Source organism: Lynx rufus, unplaced genomic scaffold (genome assembly GCF_022079265.1).
Source record: "Lynx rufus isolate CCGP_SWC_20201006 ecotype Redwood Valley unplaced genomic scaffold, mLynRuf1.p SCAF_5, whole genome shotgun sequence".
NCBI classification, from domain to species: Eukaryota; Metazoa; Chordata; class Mammalia; order Carnivora; family Felidae; genus Lynx; species Lynx rufus.
Genome location: NW_025814867.1, coordinates 39,872,451 through 39,892,456, shown reverse-complemented (window position 1 = coordinate 39,892,456; position 20,006 = coordinate 39,872,451). Strand labels below are relative to the sequence as shown.

The 20,006-nt window shown below is 38.6% G+C and overlaps 1 pseudogene; it reads right to left on the bottom strand.

Annotated features, from left to right (window-relative positions):
- Nucleotides 1-16,984: 16,984 nt before the first annotated feature.
- Nucleotides 16,985-17,499, bottom strand: LOC124525949 (translationally-controlled tumor protein-like; annotated as a pseudogene).
- Between the last annotated feature and the right edge of the window lie 2,507 nt (nucleotides 17,500-20,006).

Here is a 20,006-nt window from a genome sequence, read left to right as displayed (position 1 = left end):
TGCGACACTGAGACACGTAGTGAGTAGGAAGAGGCACTGAAGGTAACAATGACAGAAACGTGGTTCTTTCAAAGCAAGGAAACCAAGAAAACACAGAGATATAGGCCGGAAGTGCAAGAAGACTGCAGGTTCTTTGTTTATATGAGAATAGGCACATCTAAAAGGTAGAAGGCAGGAGGAAAGACGGGTGGAAACTGGGAATAGTATGATCTGTAATGTCAAACCAATCAGTGTGGAAAAAATCAGGCATGTTGGAAAAAGGTCATTCACATATTTAGTTTAGCAGAGAAGACAAAGTATATGCAATTCATTTTAACAGAAGGCTGTGAAATACAGAGGTTAAAATTCTGAAGGTCTCCTTTCAGTTTCAAGATAAGATCTAGGGGTCCCTGGGTGGCTCAGCTGATTAAACATCTGACTCTTAGTTTCAGCTCAGGTCATGATCTCACCCTCTCACACTTTGTGAGATCAAGCCCCATATCGGGCTCCATGCTCAAGTGTGGGGCCTGCTTAGGATTCTCTCTCTCTCTCTCTCTCTCTCCTCTCTCTGCTCCGCAGCCCCCCCCATTTCATTCTCTGTTTCTCTCTCAAAAAAAATTTTTTTGAAAGATAACATCTAAACATTTTTTTAAGATGGTAAGTTTTTCATATTGGGATACCGCCTACATACCTAAGCCCACCTTTTCCTGTTATGCCCAGAATTCGTGATCCCCAAAGACCACCAGGGAGCTGAGTCCAATGCAAAAGCAAAAGAGCCTTTATTCGAGCTAGCTCGAGCTCAATCTCCTACCTGCACCGACGCAGCGGTGAGATACCGGGGAGAGAGAGCGAGTTTCAAAAGCACAAAGGTTTATGGGGCGCCTGGGTGGCGCAGTCGGTTAAGCGTCCGACTTCAGCCAGGTCACGATCTCACGGTCGGGAGTTCGAGCCCCGCGTCAGGCTCTGGGCTGATGGCTCGGAGCCTGGAGCCTGTTTCCGATTCTGTGTCTCCCTCTCTCTCTGCCCCTCCCCCGTTCATGCTCTGTCTCTCTCTGTCCCAAAAATAAATAAACGTTGAAAAAAAAAAATTAAAAAAAAAATTAAAAAAAAAAAAAAAAAAACAAAAGCACAAAGGTTTTATTGGGGTCTAGGGGCAGTAGGTGAGGTAATGGCTGTGGCCTCAGCCGATTGGCTGGGGAAGGGTCGTGGCCTCACCGATTGGCTGGGGAAGGGTCAGAGTCCTGTTTCGCAGGTCGCCGGGGGTGTTTTGATAGGGAAGTTACTCAAGGTGGAGGACACAGAACAAGATGGAGTCGGCCGACATAGGCCCGCCCTTTCATTCCCACTCTCCCCTCACACATCACCTTCCATCATTCCCGAACGCAGATCCCTAAATGAGTCACATTCCCTAAAACAGCAGTCCTGCCTTTTGAATAAGCCACCTCCTCTCCTTGGGATGTTCTCATTCCTTTTCCCTCTCACCTGTCCCAACCTCAGTCGGCCTGCCTGACAACTTGTGCCTTTAAGCTCAGTCTTCAAGCACCAGTTTTAACACCGCATCTGGCGAAAGATGGTCATTCATCTGTCCCTTTCTTTTGGGTTCCTGCTGCATACCATGTATAATCTGGTAGAGACATGCTCTCATTTCATCTTGTGTAACTGCCAGCACACTTGCAACCCTGACTGTAGCAACTTGAGATGAGAGAGTTTTCTTTCCGTCTTAAAATACATTTGCCAAGTCATGCATGAGGTGTTGTGAGTAGCAAAAACTTCAATGAACAGGATTGCAGAGCAGAAGGGAAATGCTTCTTACCAGAGTCCTCATACAAGTGGTTTTCAATAGAATATAAAACATCGAAAATGTGTGGGAAATTTGCTGTAGTCTTATGAGGGGGAAAAACTTTCTTCTTATCCACATCTTTGCTGGCCATGAGACAGGTTGCCCCTGTCATTTACACAGTGACTGAGACATATATATGTGGGTGGCTAAACACTGTAACATATTCTTCCCACTAAACATAAATATATATCCCCATTTCCCTGCTGGAGGCCCTGAGATTTAATGGCTGATTATGGAACTAAGAAAATCTTCGATGCAATTGCACTTATAAAACACAAAATGTTAGTCCCCAGCCCAAGTAATAGATCGTTAGTACAATGTTAGTATTTATAAACCAGTTACTAGATAAGTATGCTAACTTAAACACTGCTTATAATTTTTTTAAATGTTTATACTGTGTTCAAGTATGAGAAAGAAAAACCTGGTACGTTTGGCCTCAGGGATATTAACTTTTTTAAGACTTCCAGAAGAAAACAAGAAAGAAAATTCAAAATGGGAAAGCAAAATTTACTTGCATGTAAATTATGAGGAGTCAATGATTCCAGGTTTTTTTTTTTCCTAATCTATTAGTTAATACTTTAGACCCTTGATGCTGAAATGTAGTCTGAAGACCAGAAGAATTATCTTTACGTGGGAGCTTATTAGAAATACAGACTTACAAGACCCATCTCAGATGTACTGATTCAGAGTCTGCATTTTAGCTAGATATATAACTTAGCCCTCTGCACATTAGAGTTCCAAAGGTATGGTCTAGATTATCATTCTTCATACTGCTAGACTATGCCTTCACCTAAAAAAGTGTTTTAGTCATCTTTAACTTTTGTTTTGTTTTGTTTTACCTTTTGAAAATGAAGCCAGAAGCATTAGATCAGGAATAATGCTTGCTGCTCAAACCTGTCTCTTTCCTTAAATATATATATTCATTTATGAACATACCAGGAGAAAAAACAATTACACACGTACGTAAGCTTTTATGTTAAACAAAGAAGTTTATTTTATTTGATGCTTTTTTACCCAGATGCTGCAAAGAGATTTTCTCAAGGCAGGGTGTCTGTCCCACAATTTCACAGACAGTAGACAGTGAACACTAATGGGAAAAAAAAATATGTGTGTGTATATATATATATATGTATACACACACACACACACACACACACACACACGCACACGCACACACACAGCTTATTTCAGCATCCTAAAGCTCTCCTTAAATCCCAAATCCAACTTTTTTCTTCTGTCACTGGACAGAGACTGTTTCCATCAGGGGCTCCCTGCAGTGACATTAGGTGGGAGAGGCAGGAACACGTTACTGAGCTGTCAAGTAGAGGGCAGCTCCTCCCTTTCCAGGAGGGAAATTGCGTGTGTGTTTGGGTTCTTATCAGTTGACACCAGATGTACTCAGCTGTTTCACTTTCCACTTTACCCCGACTAATCAATTCCCTTGCTCAAAATCAAACCAACACTTAAAACATTCAACAAAGTGCTTACATTTTTATGCTTAAGGCTAATTTAGCCCATAGTTCTGGGATGCTCTAAGGCAAGTCTCATTCCATGAAATAGGCTCAGAGAGATTTCTTAACATTTTTCCTGGTGTCGTCATGGTCCCTTGAGTGAGTCCTTTAATTTCTTCCTATCTCAGTGTGCATCTATATAAAACGAAAAAATATTCCACTCTCTGATTATCAGATGAAAAAAAAATGTTTTCAAGTCGAGAAGTACCAAATGTTATGCTAATAGAAGATGTTAAAAATGTACCTTAAACAAAGGCAATGCAAGGGAAATTAAGAGAAAGTGAGTTAACTACAAATTCATTGTTTGCCAATACTAAATGTCAAGGCAAAAAAAAAAAAAAAATGAGCCAAACATGCACAATTTATTATGTCTTCTCATTGTATTCATTTGTGAATAAACTATTTTATTGACTATAGCAAACTCTAAAATAGAATCAAAAGAGTTTGACCCCTGGTGAAGGGAGACAAACTAACGGATAAAGCAGTATTTATTCGTAAGAACTCATGGTGGCAATGCCCATGGTTATGATGAAGTTTACGGTTTTGGGTGGGCTTAAGAGTTGTTAAGAATCGGGGCACCTGGGTGGCTGTTGGTTAAGCATCTGACTCTTGATTTTGGCTCAGGCCATGATCTCATGGCTTGTGAGATCAAACCCCACGACAGGCTCTGTGCTGACAGTGAGGAGCCTGCTTAGGATTCGCTCTCTCTTCCTCTCTTTCTGTCCCTCCCCTGCTCTCTCTCTCTCTCTCTCTCTTTCAAAATAAAGAAAATTTAAAAAATTAAAAAAAAGTTTTAAAGAACATATTTCAAAGATAAGCCAAAGTATTCAATCATATTTTCAAAGAAGAATGAACTATAAAAGTCATTCAAATGCAGTTTGTCCTTTCGTCCTTCGTGGCTTTTTTTTTTTTTTTTTTTTTTACAAAATGGAACAAATAAACAGAGTCAGGAAACAAGCACCAGCTAGAAACAAGACCACAAGTCATTACCTGTATTGATGGTATATATATAATTTCTCCATTTTCTTATGATTTAGAACTAGAGGAAATGGAAGAAACAAATGCAGCAAGTTTTATGTGTGCACAACACACACACACACACAACTCAAGGAAAAACTCCATGGTGCTGATATACTACTTAGAGGAAAAATCAATGAATCACAGAAGAGAGAAGCATTTTGACGTAATTTTATTGTGCAGATGTTGCTTATTATGATAGGTCTTACTGCTCAAGTAAAATATATTTTTCTTCTGCCAGTCTGCACTACATTAAAAAACACAGGGAACAGAAATGTAGACTATAACATACCACCATTATCCTATAGAACTTATCCTATCCTAATAGGTTGTAGAATGTGGCTAAGGGGCGTGGCCAGTGAGCTCCTAAGCCCAATTGGTTTCCCCATTCTATTCCACCGAGTTGAGACTTTGGATAGTTCACCTGAGTAAGTCCTCAATGCTTAAAGCACATTAGTAGAATAGCTCCATCCAGTTAAGAATTGTTGGTCGTTCACTTCTCCTTCTAGGGTGGCATGGTAAGAACAGAAGACTAGCGGTATTATTTTGGGGAAGGCCATCCACAAGTACGTATGAGGAGTCAGAAGAAGCAAGCTCCTAAACAACAACTGAACGTGTGCACCCCAACACATATTAAAATACACCTATCATAGAAAACTAACTCTGTTGAGTGATATTGAACTCACTCATTTTTAGAATGCCTATGTAAAGAAAGCCAGGGTGAAAAATGTGGTACTTTCTTACATTTCTGTATCATTCGTTGTAGATTTGACAAAAAAAGTTTCACATATGAATTGATTGGATAAATCTCAAATCTTTGAGGACTATAAGATGAAAAGTACACTTTACACCCTTCAACAACTGTGCCATAATGTCATTTTTAAATAGAATGTGGGGCTAGATAATACATGAGATATACAAAATACCATTTCAAAGAGATCTTGTAAATAGCATTTACAATTTGCAAGTAAAACCTAGATTAGATTTGCATTTCTTACATGTTTTTCACATAAATTATTGTCTCTGATTTCATGAACTATACCCCAAAGGGAATATCACTCATACGTTTTCTTAAGGATTGACTTCTACCTTTTCAAAAACTAAGGTTTTGTGCCACCCATCCCACCAAAAATAAAATTTAAAATAGCTTCATAGTCTAAGAATGAAGTCTGTGGTATCCTAACTATATGCATCTGGGAATGTGAGGACACCTCAGTCCCAATGATGAACATTTTTTTCTCCCAGGTCAATGCCATTATGGACTAAAGAGCACGTGCATTGTTGTGGCCATTCTGCCATCAGCTCAAGCGACACTAAAGAGATGCTCTAAGTTTTCAAAACGCATGGTGCAAATGTGCCATTTTCGTTTTAGCTGCTTAACATATTGCAAAACCATTGCAGAATTTTGTTGCTTGTAGACATGTCAGCTTTCAAGCCTGACTTCCTTCTATTTTTAGTTTATTATACGTGCTTAAGAGCTGGCAAGGTTTTCAAAACTAATTTATATCTGTGTAATCTGGTAGGTAGGCATATTTTAATGACAAATTGCTTCCTTTCTAGAGTGAGTCTCTTCAAGTAATACGATATAAAATTCTAGATTGTATGGACTGTTTTCTGGATTTCAAACACTTCAAAAATTTATTAGGAGGTTTGGTTGTCTGGGATAATACCATAACAAGATATAGTAACCCCTCCTATGTAATAAATCTGAATGCTCAGGATAGTTTTGCAGTAGCCTAAGTGTAATGCATCATTACCCCAAGGCTCTACTTTCTCCAATTTATGTGCATTCTGCTGGTTGAATCAAATTGATGAAAAGCCTATTTTCTCAGAACATAACAAACCAACATGAACCTTTCTAGGGCTGCAAATATATTTAAGAAAATATATAAATCATTGCTTGTCAAAGATTAAGGCTAATTTAAGCTCACTATCTGGAAACCCTTAAAGACGTTTTCTTTTTCTTTCAGTCACTGTCTGTAAAGTAAGGTGCCTCATTAATGAATTTTAATCAGTTCTTAGCAATTCAAGGCTATAAAATAAGTCTAAGTAGCAACAGCTTCGAAGGCATGGAGTGGAATAATAAGACCTTTGTAATTCCCTCACTGTTTATAATCCATGAAGATATGTCCTCAAAGAGTGAACTGAAATTGCTTTTATGAAAGGGGCATAATTCTTTCTTAACATTGCTCATGAGCCATTCAATATTCACGATGGAGTAATTAATGAGTTCAAAATCGAAACTATTTGCAAACAGTGATCAATGAACTTTTTCTGCTGAGTAGCATCAGATTTGTTATATTTTCTCCTAGTCTTCTTATCCTCTTTGAGAAGATAAACATATGTTTTGTTTAATATTAGGGTGTTTGACTGGACACCAAAAATTTGGCTGTGGCTGATTCACTGTAAATTTGAAATGACTTGATCCCCTGCTTAGTGGATTTATCCTTACTGTCAACTAGCTGACTTAATCAGGTGTATCATAGGTCTTTTGCATGGTCAAGATGAAAGTGTATTTAGTACTATCATTCATTCATTTCTTCTTCCAAGATGCAACAATTGTGTTACCACTATTTGTCAGTAATTCTTTGAAAGATCTGTGTTCTCATCCCAGTGGTGTCCACAGCAGGCACAAAGAGCTGGGCTCTCCATTCTTTTTGGTGTGTGGAAATAACAGGAGGGAAATTGGATGATGAAACTCAGCTACCGAACTATCAGCTGGAGACAGTATTTTCAGTATGCATAAAATTATATTGCTTAATATCACACATATCAATGTATCAGATAAATATGCATATATACAGATGGTCCCAACTTAAGATGGTTCAACTTATGATTTTCGACTTCCTAATGGTTTCAAAGTCATATGCATTTAGTGAAACCCTACTTGGAATTTTAAATTTTGACCTTTTCCCACGCTAGTGACATGTGGTATGATATTGCCACGTGATTCTGGGCAGTGGCAGCAAGCCACAGCTCCCAGTCAGGCGGGTGATCACGAGGGTGAACAATCAATACACTTAAAACCGTTCTGTGTTTCACAGTACAGGGTTCGATAAATTACATGAGATATTCAACACTTTAGTATAAGATAGACTCAGTGTTAGATGATTTTGCCCAACTGTAGGTTAAGTATTCTGAGCATGTTTAAAGTAGGCTAGACTAGGGGCACCTGGGTGGCTCAGTCGGGTAAGCGTCCGACTTCAGCTCAGGTCATGATCTCACGGTTTGTGAGTTTGAGCCCCCTATGGGGTTCTATGCTGACAGCTCAGAGCCTGGAGCCTGCTTAAGATTCCGTGTCTCCCCCTCTCTCTGCCTCTTCCATGCTCATGCTCTGTCTCTCTCTGCCTCTCAATAATAAAACAACCCCCCCCAAAAAAAACACATTAAATTAGGCTAGAATAAGTTATGATATTCAGTAGGTGAGATGTATTAAATGCATTTTTGACATAATATTTTCAACTTACAATGGGTTCATCAGTACATAATACTGTAATATATTGAAAAAGATTGTGTGTATGTGTACATTCACACATACATATATGCTTTAGTTCACATGTGTTTATAAACATTCAACTGCTTCAGATATATTCAACTTAGAAATCTGTGTTCATCCTTGATTCATTCTTTCTTCCTACATTATCATGATGGTAATTCCACTTAATGCTATTCTTTGACAGACCCTCTCATGGCCTCTTTCTAAACTATTTCAGTGTCCTGCTAATTACTCCCCTCAACTTTAGTTCATTTGCCTGTTCAAACTAATCCCCCACCCCTCTCACACACACATTCATACACACACACACACACACACACACACACACACACATATACACACACACACTGAAGTCATTTTAATAAAACAAAGATATGACCATATCAGCCTGCTACTTAAAGTCTCTTATTGCCCTATACCCTAAAATTCAAATATTTTAGCACCATCAAACTCAATTCCAACAAATCTCTCCAGATATAATTGTGACTATTATTTTGTTCCTCTCAATTTCTAACGCACATACATTTCCATTCTTCTTTAAATATGTTGGACGTCACAGAGGCACCTGAGTGGCTCAGTCAGTTAAGCATCTGACTTCGGCTCAGGTCATGATCTCACAGTTTGTGAGTTCGAGCCCCGCATCAGGATCTGTGCTGACAGCTCGGAGCCTGGAGCCTGCTTGGGATTCTGTGTCTCCTCCCCTGTCTAACCCTCTTCTGCTCATGCTCTGTGTCTCTCTGTCTCTCAATAATAAATAAACATTAAAAAAAAAAAACTAAACATTTTGTACGTCACAGACCTAGGAATGTTAATACTCTCTAATCCTTGTTTATCTGATGAGTATTAACTGTATTTTAAGAACTATCGCTGGGGAGAAAAATCTTCCTTCAAGACAGTATTAAAGGTTTTCTTATCTGTTTTCCCACAAAGTATTTATGGGTTAATTCATTCAATCAGTCTATCAATTATGCATCCACTATTTATCATGGGTCTACAATCTGTCAGACACTGTACAGACTAAGCTCTAGCAAAAACTTTAGTATCAAACAAAAAATATAAGGTCTCTGTCTTCTTGGAACTTAAACTAGAGAAGAAAGGCCATAAGCAAATTAACAAAGAAAAAAATGCATCAGTGAAAATTATAATAAGTGCTATACAGAAAAAGAACAGGGTGAGAGATAGAAAATGGGGCAAGGGAGAAGCCAGGTTAGACTGAGAGAGTTAGGCTACTCTATGTTCATGCTGCTTGAGTCAGTAATCAACCCAGTGAGGAAAGCTGGTGCAGGAGGAACATAATTTCAAAAGGGAAGAATGTCTGAGATAAAGTTGGAGAAGATTTTTGATGTGAGGCATTGAGGCCCTATAGACATTAGAGTCTACCTCAGTGTTAAAAGATCTCATTTGAAGGTGAAGGAAAGACACCGAAGTTCAAGGAGATAATTTCTTAAAAGACTAATCTGGTGGGGCGCCTGGGTGGCTCAGTTGATTCAGTATCTGACTTCGGCTCAGGTCATGATCTTGCAGTTCGTGGGTTCAAGCCCCACATCAGGCTCTGTGCTCACAGCTCAGAGCCTGGAGGCTGCTTCAGACTCTGTCTCTCTCTCTCTCTCTCTCTCTCTTTCTCCGCCCCTCCCCCACTCACACTGTCCCTTTCTCTCTCAAAAATGAATAAACATTAAAAAAACAAAAACTGATTTGGCTACCACCAGAAAAAAAGGCTGACTGGGAGCAAAACCAGAAGCCAGCAACTAGTCAGGAGGCAATTGCAGTCCTGTAAGATGAAGACAATGCTAACTTTGGCTAAACAGGTTGAAGGCAGCAGAAATGAAAAGAAGAGGGCAACGCGGAGCTCACATTAAATGACAAAAGTTGATTGAATTAAACTGAACACAGAGACTAGTAAATAGACAAATTGAATATAGAGATCAGGAGTGAAGTGAAAAGGGATTCCCAAGTTCATTTTAAATATTCTTGAGTTTCAGAGATGTCAAGCAGAAAGCAGAAATACTCAGAGGGAACTTATTTGGTCCTTTTCGTGTTTGGACAAAAAAAAAAAATAGAAACAAGCAGGGAAATTACCTCGGTTTTAGTTGTTGAGTTAAATTCACAGTGTACCTTGTGCTGAGGAGATGAATAGCCTTTGTGGGAACCTGGGACAGCCAGGAAGCCCTCACTTAGACAAGGAGGATAATATATCTCTAAAGTGAAAGTGCTATGTGTTTTGATTAAGTGAATTAAATCAGTACAAAGCTGCAGAACCCAAATAGAGGTAGAAGCAGATAAATCGTCCAATGGAGAGGATTACAGAGGCTTTAAGAAAAGCTTATAGGTTTTTTTTTAAATTTTCTTTAAAGTTTTTAGTTTTTATTTTTGAGAGAGACAGAGCATGAGCAGGGGAGGGGCAGAGGGAGTGGGAGACACAGAATCCAAAGCAGGCTCCGGGCTCTGAACTGTCAGCACAGAGCCTAAGGTGGAGCTCAAACTCAGGAACAGTGAAATCATGACCTGAGCTGAAGTCAGACACCTAACCACCCGAGGCACCCAGGCACCCTGAAAAGCTTATAGTTTTAACGGAGTTGTTCAAAGTATGTCAAAGAATGTGTGCCCATGTGGTTCTAAAATGCCCTTGTTGGAAGCACATACTTTTAGGTTTATTTCAAATTAGTTGTAAGCAGTGTTGCCGGGAAGAAACAGTAATTGTTAGGTTAATAAACTTTACTGCCCTGCTGTGTGTTATACTGAGAAAGTTCGCCTGCAAGGTCAGTTTTGAAGGGGAGCTTCTGCAATTTCAAAGCTAGTAGCTTTTCTTGATTCACACCGCCCTCTCCAGAAGGCACACTCCCCCATATCCGCAATCACAAGGGCCTCTCTTACCTCTGCTTCACTTCTGAAGCATGACTGCCTATCTTGTTGATGGGCTTTCCGGTGTGCCCCTCCCCCAAAGGAGGGAATTTTGCAAATAACCATGGCCTCTATTTTAATGTCATCATCTGTATTTGCTTAAACTGAACACAGTCATTTTCTCCTAACGCTGAAATAAAGAGGCAAACAGGAGCTTAATTTCACTGACTGGAGAAAAGCGTCATGTGTGCTTTTTAGAGCATACTTAGGAAACCAGATACATTCCTTTGACTATGTTTTATAGTATTGTATATTCTCTTAGAAAACATGGCTTTTCAATCGCAAGTTAACACTTTAGTCAGAAAGGCTGTATAAATCCTAGTTACTAAAAATAACAGCGCCTTTACCCAAATAGCAGGTGCACAATTACGGAAAAACAAGGAAAATATGAAGTATTAGGACCAATTTTATCTTTGATGATACTTCCAAATGTCAAGTGTGACTGTCAATAAAAGGCTGAGAGGATCTGCCTTTTGATCAACAAGCCTGCCACGATTAGGGTTGGTTCACGCTTACTAGACAAGCGGATGAAATTTAGGGTGATACACCCAGATCCAGACACCCCAAAGCAGCTAATTCCTGATCAGGCTCACTGCAGACATTTGCATGCCCTGGGCCAAGAGCACAGGTGAAGGCCCACTTATTATAGGCCTGAATTAACAAAGTTCTAAATTGAGCCAACAAACTACTTAATAAGTACGCTCTACCCCTATCTTGATAAAATATATCGTCATAATGTCAAAATTTCTATTTTTCATTTCACCTTCATTCTTTTCTGAGCTTCACATGCATACTTTATTTTTCTGTAACTACGCTTGTACTCATTCCCAGTGATTCAAAGGATTAAACATAAAGCATAGCATTATTCAAAGGGCAAAACTCTGAGTATATTCTAATCAAAAATTAGTATACTTATTTTATTTTTTTTAATCAATATTATTCTTAATGTTTAAAATATCTTCTTCCATGGGTGCCTGGGTGGCTCCATCATTTGAGTGTCCGTCTCTTGATTTTGACTCAGGTCATGATCTCATGGTTTGTGGGTTCCAGCCCCTCATCAGCCTCTGCACTGAGGATATGGAGCCTGTGTTGGATTCTCTCTCCTTCTCTCTTTGCCCCTCACCTGCTTGTCCTCACTCTCTCTCAAAATAAATAAATAAACTCGAAAAATTTTTAAAGTATTTTCTTCTAAAATATTCAAAATTTTCTATTCATTTTCATAGACAACATAGAAATTATAAGTGAGGAACATAAAAAGTTAAGCAAACTTATTCATATGAAGTTTAGTTTCATGTAATTAAGACTAAAATAAATATAATTATTTTCTAACGAGGAAACTGTGATTCTAACATGAACTGTATATCTTAGTGGCCAATAAAAAATTAGTAATACCCTTTATGTACATTTACTTAGGGGCTGCCAAACTTTTTATGAAAACAGACTAAATATTTGAGGGTCAGGGTCATAGTGTTCTGTTACAACTACTCAGAATGGCTGTTTTCCCAAAAGAAACTGCTTCCAGGTAAAGACAGTGGAATAGAGTTTACTGAACTCTGGTGTAGATTTACATATATACAAATGTCAGAGTCATTTGAATCATCTAATATTGGAATGTTTCTCCAGCCCTCATATGCAGCTGTTGAAATACCATAGTAATTCATGAGGACTTTCATAACCACAAATTGGGACAGAAAGTTAAAAGAAAAGAAGTGGGAGAATCTCTTACAATCATAGTACTGAAATTAAGGATTTGACAAGGAAATTAATTAGACTTTTCTCTTTCAAGCACTTATGCTCTTCAAATCCTTTCAGTCTGTCTCTGAAGTAGGGACTGCACAACCTGAAAACCTTTCACGGTGTTAGAAGCAAGTTCAATTTTGTTTAAGCATGTATTCTAGAGAGGGGGAGGGTTTTCCTTGAAGGGTGTGGGTAAAATTGTTACTCATGTTATGGGTAAAATCGTGCCATCCCTAACAACCAAATCCTGAGGGACCAAGCTTCCCATGTGTTTGTTAATAAATCTGTTTTTGTGTATGGGTGTGTGTGCTTTCCTGCAAGTGGACTCAGCAGAGATTAACATATTTCCAGAAAAACACCTAATAGAACGTTGGCCATATCTTGGTTCTTCCATGTTACCTGTGTGACCCAGAGAGTGTTCCTTAGAATCAATGGACCCCCCCCCCCCAAAACAACTTAAACATCACTTGTGCTGATTAGATGGGCACAAAGACCTCATATTCATTCTGGAAAATAATAAGAATTCAAGATCTATTTGTTGAAACAGATATCTGTAATTCATCTAATTCATCTTTAAAAGCTGACAGGTTAGTTTTCTCCAAACACCATGGGTTTCAGAAGAGTAGAGTGAAGAAAATAAACATGAGACCATAACTGTAACAGGAATTCAGGCTTTTTCACTCAAAAATATAATTAAGCTTACCTGATCTAAAGACAAATTATGTGATATCATCGTGCGGCATTTTATGCACACTTCTCATAACACTCTGAGCCTGTTACAGTGGACTTCTAGTGATGACTGCAATTCAAATGCATTCCAAAATATCATGATCTCAGATAGCTGCTGTGGGTAAAGAACCACGGTGATACCCACCATAGAAAGGGTAGGGCAGCACATAAGGAGAGAATGCCACTAGAACTGACATTCTTCATTAAATACCAAAACATACGTAAAATCATTTAAAATTATTTATGAGATGAAACTAGTTTAAGTTCAAACATGGTGTGTGTCCAGCTTAAGGCTACCTTTTTTCTTAAATCTGTAGTTGTAATACAAAAAACCAAATCCCACCGCTGGTAATGGTAGCTGCCAGTTCCAGAAAACTTCTGCCTTGATGCAAGAGAACATCATGACATGCCAAGTATCACACCAGGTGCCACCTCATCCATTGTCTTCTTCGGTGGTAAAAACTATCAACAATTATGGATTCACAAAATGAGGTTTGGAAGGTTTCATTTATTTATGTAAAGATAAAGGGCACTAATCCAGGTCTGTCTAAATCAAAAACCTGCCCCTCATAGCCCAGCACTATGAAGCAATCACTGACCTGAATCAATGAGATGGGTTCTAATTGTCATCTCTAGCCACTACTGAGAGCAGAGCCAGCTTCAAATTCAGTGGGAAGCAGTGGTCAGAGACGTTCCTTCTACCCCTTCCAATACCCTCCCTGTTTAACCCTGTGGTCTCACTTCTCCCAGTGTGCAACATGTTCCATGTCAACAAATATGGATTCTTGGCTGGATTTTCTGGTAGAAGAGTCTCACTAAGGTGTTATGATCTTAGCATGTTGCTCCTTTCTGACTTGTAAACAACCAGTAGGTTGCTTCCAGTTCATTTTTATAAAAAGCTCCCGAAGATATTTTAATATTCCTTGGAGATACAAAGACACAAATGACCAACAGTGGCATTAAAGGAAGAGTGATAGGAGATAAGGACAAAATTTATGAAAGGTATCATTTCCTGATATATCTGTATTGTATTCATAATATGTGGTGCACTTATTTACAAGGCAGAAACCAAATTTTACCTTATATTAGGTGCCTAGCATATGTTTTTTTTTTTTTAACGTTTATTTATTTTCGAGACAGAGAGAGACAGAGCATGAACAGGGGAGGGGCAGAGAGAGAGGGAGGCACAGAATCTGAAACAGGCTCCAGGCTCTGAGCTGTCAGCACAGAGCCCGATGCGGGGCTTGAACTCACGGACCGTGAGATCATGACCTGAGCCGAAGTTGGACGCTCAACCGACCAAGCCACCCAGGCGCCCCATCCTAGCATATCTTTTAAGTACAGAAAAAAAGTTCCCATTCTTGATATCTTCAAAGCTTGACAACTTTAGCACTACAAATTGCATGTGCCCTACTTCCAGATGGCTTATCATTATGTGTAATCTTCTTACTGGAAATTATAGAACTCTCCTAACATTGGGGTACTCAAATTAAACAACTCTGTAACTAATTACAGTCTTTTGGAAGCAAGGTAAGCTGTAAATACTCTACCTGCAGATTAAAAAATGAATCACCAGCAATAAAACTTTTTGCCATTGTTTCTAGTATTGAAAAAAAAAAGCTATGTGAACTGATGGTTAAGTCAGATTTTGGATTTAATATCTATTAATTCCATGTTAGGTAGGACTATTCCCCAAACTAGTGATCATCAGATGGATAATGTGACAAGTTCTCTCAATTGTGTCCTTCAATTTGAGAAAGTGTGGCCTCTCATGTGTCATTATAAAGGGCACCTTTAATTCCCTCTCCCATACCTTCTCGGTATTTACATTAGTAACATTGCACCATAATTGTATTTTATAAAACCCGAGACTCATTTAAATGCCTGAAAATTATGCCAAAGGGATTTCATTTACCACTGGCTGTGTAGGGGATAGAGTTATACAACCCCTATTAATGCTAATGGGAGTTCATGAATAAATCTTCAAAAATACAGAGAAAAATGTATCCCAAGAAGGACATGAAATGAAGACAATAGGATCACCAGAGCAAAATTAAATGGCAGTTTGATTTTCTGAGCTAATACCTCATAAAAATAGAAGTCACTTGCACTTAAAGTCATTTAAGAACAGTGATTTCTTTAGTAAGAATTCACATATCTCTTTGACAACTTAATTCACATAATTTGCACAAATAACAATTTTTATTATTGACCATTGCCTATAGCTTTCCAATATGGAATGACCTGAAGGCCTTTTATATCCCAGTTCAGCGTAATTGATACTGACTATTTAGATAAAACACACTTTTAGAAATAAATCACCATGAAATTATACAGTTGTAGTTGTAATACTACATGTTAGAAGGTACTATCTATATGAACTTCTATAGATACAAGAAGAGTAAGATATTTTTATATTGCTCATTGGCAAATGGTACAGCCATTTTTTTAAGAATTTGGTGGCCATCTTTTAAAACTAAAATATGATTATAAATATTATACAAGTCATTCTCATCAGGTTCTTAATATGTTAAAAAAAAAAAAAACTTCAGGACCTCTTGAGTGGCTCAGCCAGTTGGGCATCCAACTCTTGATTTTGGCTCAGGTCATGATCCCAAGGTCATAGGAATGAGCCCCATGTTGAGCTCCTCACTGAGCATGGAGTCTGCTAAGATTCTCTCTCCCTCCCTCTGCCTCTCTTCTCACTCACACGCTCTCTCTCTCTAAAACAAAAAATGATAAATGAGTGAATGAACGAATGAATAAATAAAACTATAGACTGTTAAAATTTAAACTTTTTATTTTGGATGATTCTTTTATCTGTTTGTATGTTTGTTTGTTTGGACATAGAACTAACTTGTTTTCATGCAGCAACTGGGACTTTTCCCATAAATGATTTTGGTGTTTCATTATTTTAACAGAGTTGTCTCCACACACAAAAAAATGGAAGTATAAGTATATTCAGTGTCAAATTTACGTATCCTAACATAATCATATTTTGTTTAAATTGGTGCTGTGTAAATTTATTAGCCTTTACTAAAATTATATTTTATAAATATTTCAATAAAATGTCTGACTTTTGAATATAGAATACCTTTTGCTAGAAAATGTTTGAGTCAATTAATATCTGTCCAAGCAATGGATGGCTTAATATTTCAATTCTGGGGGCTACATATAGACTGTTTTCCTATTCAACTACCTTTATGAGATAGGGGTTTACTACACAATGTATCTCAACTTTTTTTCTTTTGCTTCCACCTGTATTAGTCTCATTTGACTCCTTTGATAATCTCTTTCACAGTTAATTACTTCCATTTGTAGGTGATGAAATGGGTAAGGAGTCCACTTCAACGTAGGCACAGCTATAAGCATGGTCTTTCCCCTTTACTTGAACTCAGAATTAAGACTTTTGATTCTTGTTTTATATTCCATTCCCAGAAGTAGTTTTCACTTGAGCAGTTATGTGCAAGTAGTCTTATGCTTTCTAGCAGTAGTTTACGATTAGGGTCTAGCTTCTCCAGGACAGATGGATTTAAATATGTATTAAACTAAGAGGCATTCTGTCAAATGAGTTTAAATGCATTTCATTTTCAGACAACCTATATGACATGATATTTTTTCTTAAAAACAAAGCCAAGATAAATCAAAGTCAAGATAAATGAAGAGCTCAAGATGACATCAGTCCCATTTGTCCAAGTCTTGGTGTTGTGTGGATGGACAGAAGTCAGTTATGACAGATAATAGGTGATACATCCAATCTAATAGCCAAATTCATTAACATTTCCTTTCCATTTCTGAACCATCCTTAAAGACAATCATAGATGGGGTCACACCATCCTCATGATAGTCCAGCGGAACAGTCACACCATCTGGACTAAGGTTTTCATAGAGAATGGCAGTTTTGGAAATGAACAAGGATGTGCTTGATTTGTTCTGCAGCCCGCATAAAAGGTTTTACTCTTTCTGATCTGTTCTTCAAGTCCTTTGCCTTTGGTTTATTTCATTTAATCTTTGATGTATTTCTTGTAGGCTTCTTTTGTGAATGTAGTTTCCCGCAAGTGATGGTTCATGACAATATCAACACCAGCAATGACTGTGCTCTCAGTGCCTTCACCTCCGGCGTCTTCGATGGAGGCATTTCCACCAACAAGTGAGTCATCAATGTTACCCTCTGTCCTACTGACCATCTTCCTCTCCATCTCCAGGCACAGCCTTTCCATGATCTCCAGGATCTTGTAGATGTCAGAGACCATCTCATCACAGCTGATGAGGTCCTGGTAGATGATCATGACTATAGCTGGAGAGAGACTGCAGTGGCACTAGCTTGGCAGGAGCCGGGAGCTCTGAGTGAGAGTGGCACAGCCCCATAGGTGGGGGTTGGAGCAGGGAGAGAAAGCAATGCACCTCAACTTTTAAATGCTATGTCTATAAATCAATTAATAAATAACTTACTAAAAAGGTCAGGTGTAGAAGAGCTTTATTAAAATATATCTGTCAGTGAGATGCCTGGGTGGCTCAGTCAGTTGGGTGTCTGACTTCGGCTCAGGTCACGATCTCACAGTTTGCGAGTTTGGGACTTGCGTCAGGCTCTGTGCTGACAGCTCGGAGCCTGGAGCCTGCTTTGGATTCTGTGTTTCCCTCTCTCTCTGACCCTCCCCGGCTCATACTCTGTCTCTCTCTCTCAAAAATAAATAAACATTAAAAAAATTTAATAAAAACGTCTGTCAAGATGAGGTTTTAATTCTTTTAAATGACAGCCATAACAGCAAAAAAAGAAAAAAAAAATATCTTGACTGTAAGAACACAATACACGTACAATATATTTTAGATTGGTATTCTTTAAAATATTATTTGAGGGGCGCCTGGGTGGCGCAGTCGGTTAAGCGTCCGACTTCAGCCAGGTCACGATCTTGCGGTCCGTGAGTTCGAGCCCCGCGTCGGGCTCTGGGCTGATGGCTCAGAGCCTGGAGCCTGTTTCGGATTCTGTGTCTCCCTCTCTCTCTGCCCCTCCCCCATTCATGCTCTGTCTCTCTCTGTCCCAAAAATAAATAAACATTGAAAAAAAATTAAAAAAAAATAAAATATTATTTGAACTCTTTTAACATAAATAGAACTTATCACTAGATGTAGAAATTGTTTTTTTTTTAAGTTTATTTATTTATTTTGAAAGAGAGAGAGAGAGCAGGCAGGGGAAGGGCAGAGAGAGGGGTAGAGACAGAGAATCCCAAGCAAGCTCCCCACTGTCAGCACACAACCCAATGCAGGGATGGAACCCAAAGACCGTGAGACCATGTCCTGGCCAAAACCAAGAGTTGGAGTTTAACCAACTGAGCCTGGGTTCCCCATAAATTAGATGTATCATTATCACACACATCAACTTGCTTTTGAATATAAGAAAAGCAAGTAGGAGGAGAACAGGGATGTCAGATGTCCTCTGGAGCCACCATTCATGGAATGCTTGCATTTAAAGCTCAAAATCTGGTAACTCCCAGACACCTCACATCTTAACTTTCCACAGGCCAGATTGGTTGATGATACTACAAGTTCAAAGGGAAGAAAAGGCATCATATGCAAAGACCATTGCTAAAATACATGATTACCTGATATCCACACAGTATAGCAAGAAGAGAAAGGGCTTTAGGATACAATATCCTAACTTGAAACTTAGATTAGGTACTTAGGAGCTATGTCACCTTAAGCACATACTTACACTTGCTAAGCTTCAGTTTCCTCATCTTGTGTATCAGACAAATAATATTTACCTTAGAAAGTGATTAAATATAGAGATTATTTGCTAAAAGCTTCTGGCTTACTAGGTAACCAAAACATAATAGTTATTGTCCAAGCATGTGCTGATTATGCATAGTAGTTGACGGCTGCTGGATAGTCTCAACTTCCTTAATGGTACCAATACACAGCAAATTGAAATAAGCCCCATGTGAATTCCTAGAATTTTAAAATTCTTCACCTTTATTTACTACCTCTAGAATACCTCTGACTGATTCCATAAGATCAGCACCAGGTTAACCATCATCAAACATGGTAATCCTCTCTTTGCTGTTTCCAGAATCTGATTTCTCACCTTAGTTTTGAAGGGCACCTCAGATAGCAGGAGGAATAGCCACTCATCTTGAAACTCCCTAGTGAGTACTCTTGGCATGATCAAATCGAGTACTCATTATACTCCAGTTGTTGACACAAAGGACTTGCAGGAGTGGAATGAAAGAGCAAAAGAGTGAACTAGTTTATAGAAAATAGAGAACAACACCCTACTGTCCCAACCCTCCCTTACCAAACAAACAAACAAACAAAATATCCTGGAACCCAAGACACCATACACTTTAACAGTCCAACAGTGCTCGCTTAAGATGAACAAGGATAGGAAATTATTTTCTTGAAACCTGGCTTACCCACTGCTACTTCAGTTTCAGAGGAGAAATCAATAGATTGCGTCTGGAGCTAGCATTGCTTAAATAAACAGAATGTGCATAGCAGCAGTTCATCCTGTTATCAAGGCTCTATTTGTACAATGGACCTCACTTAAGGTCACTGCCACCAGTGGCTATCAATGCACATGATTCCACTTCCTTGTGATTCCTACATACATCAGCATGCCTAATTGCTTCATCCATGCCATGTCAATTTCCTATCAACAGGGGCATTTGTGTTGTTACTGTCGATTCAACTGTTTCATCAAGTCAAGTATGGAACTCTGGAATACCAGAAGAAATAAGTAGTATCTTTCACTCTGAAGAGTGTGCTTTACAGACCAATTTTTCAGCTTTGGCATGAGTCT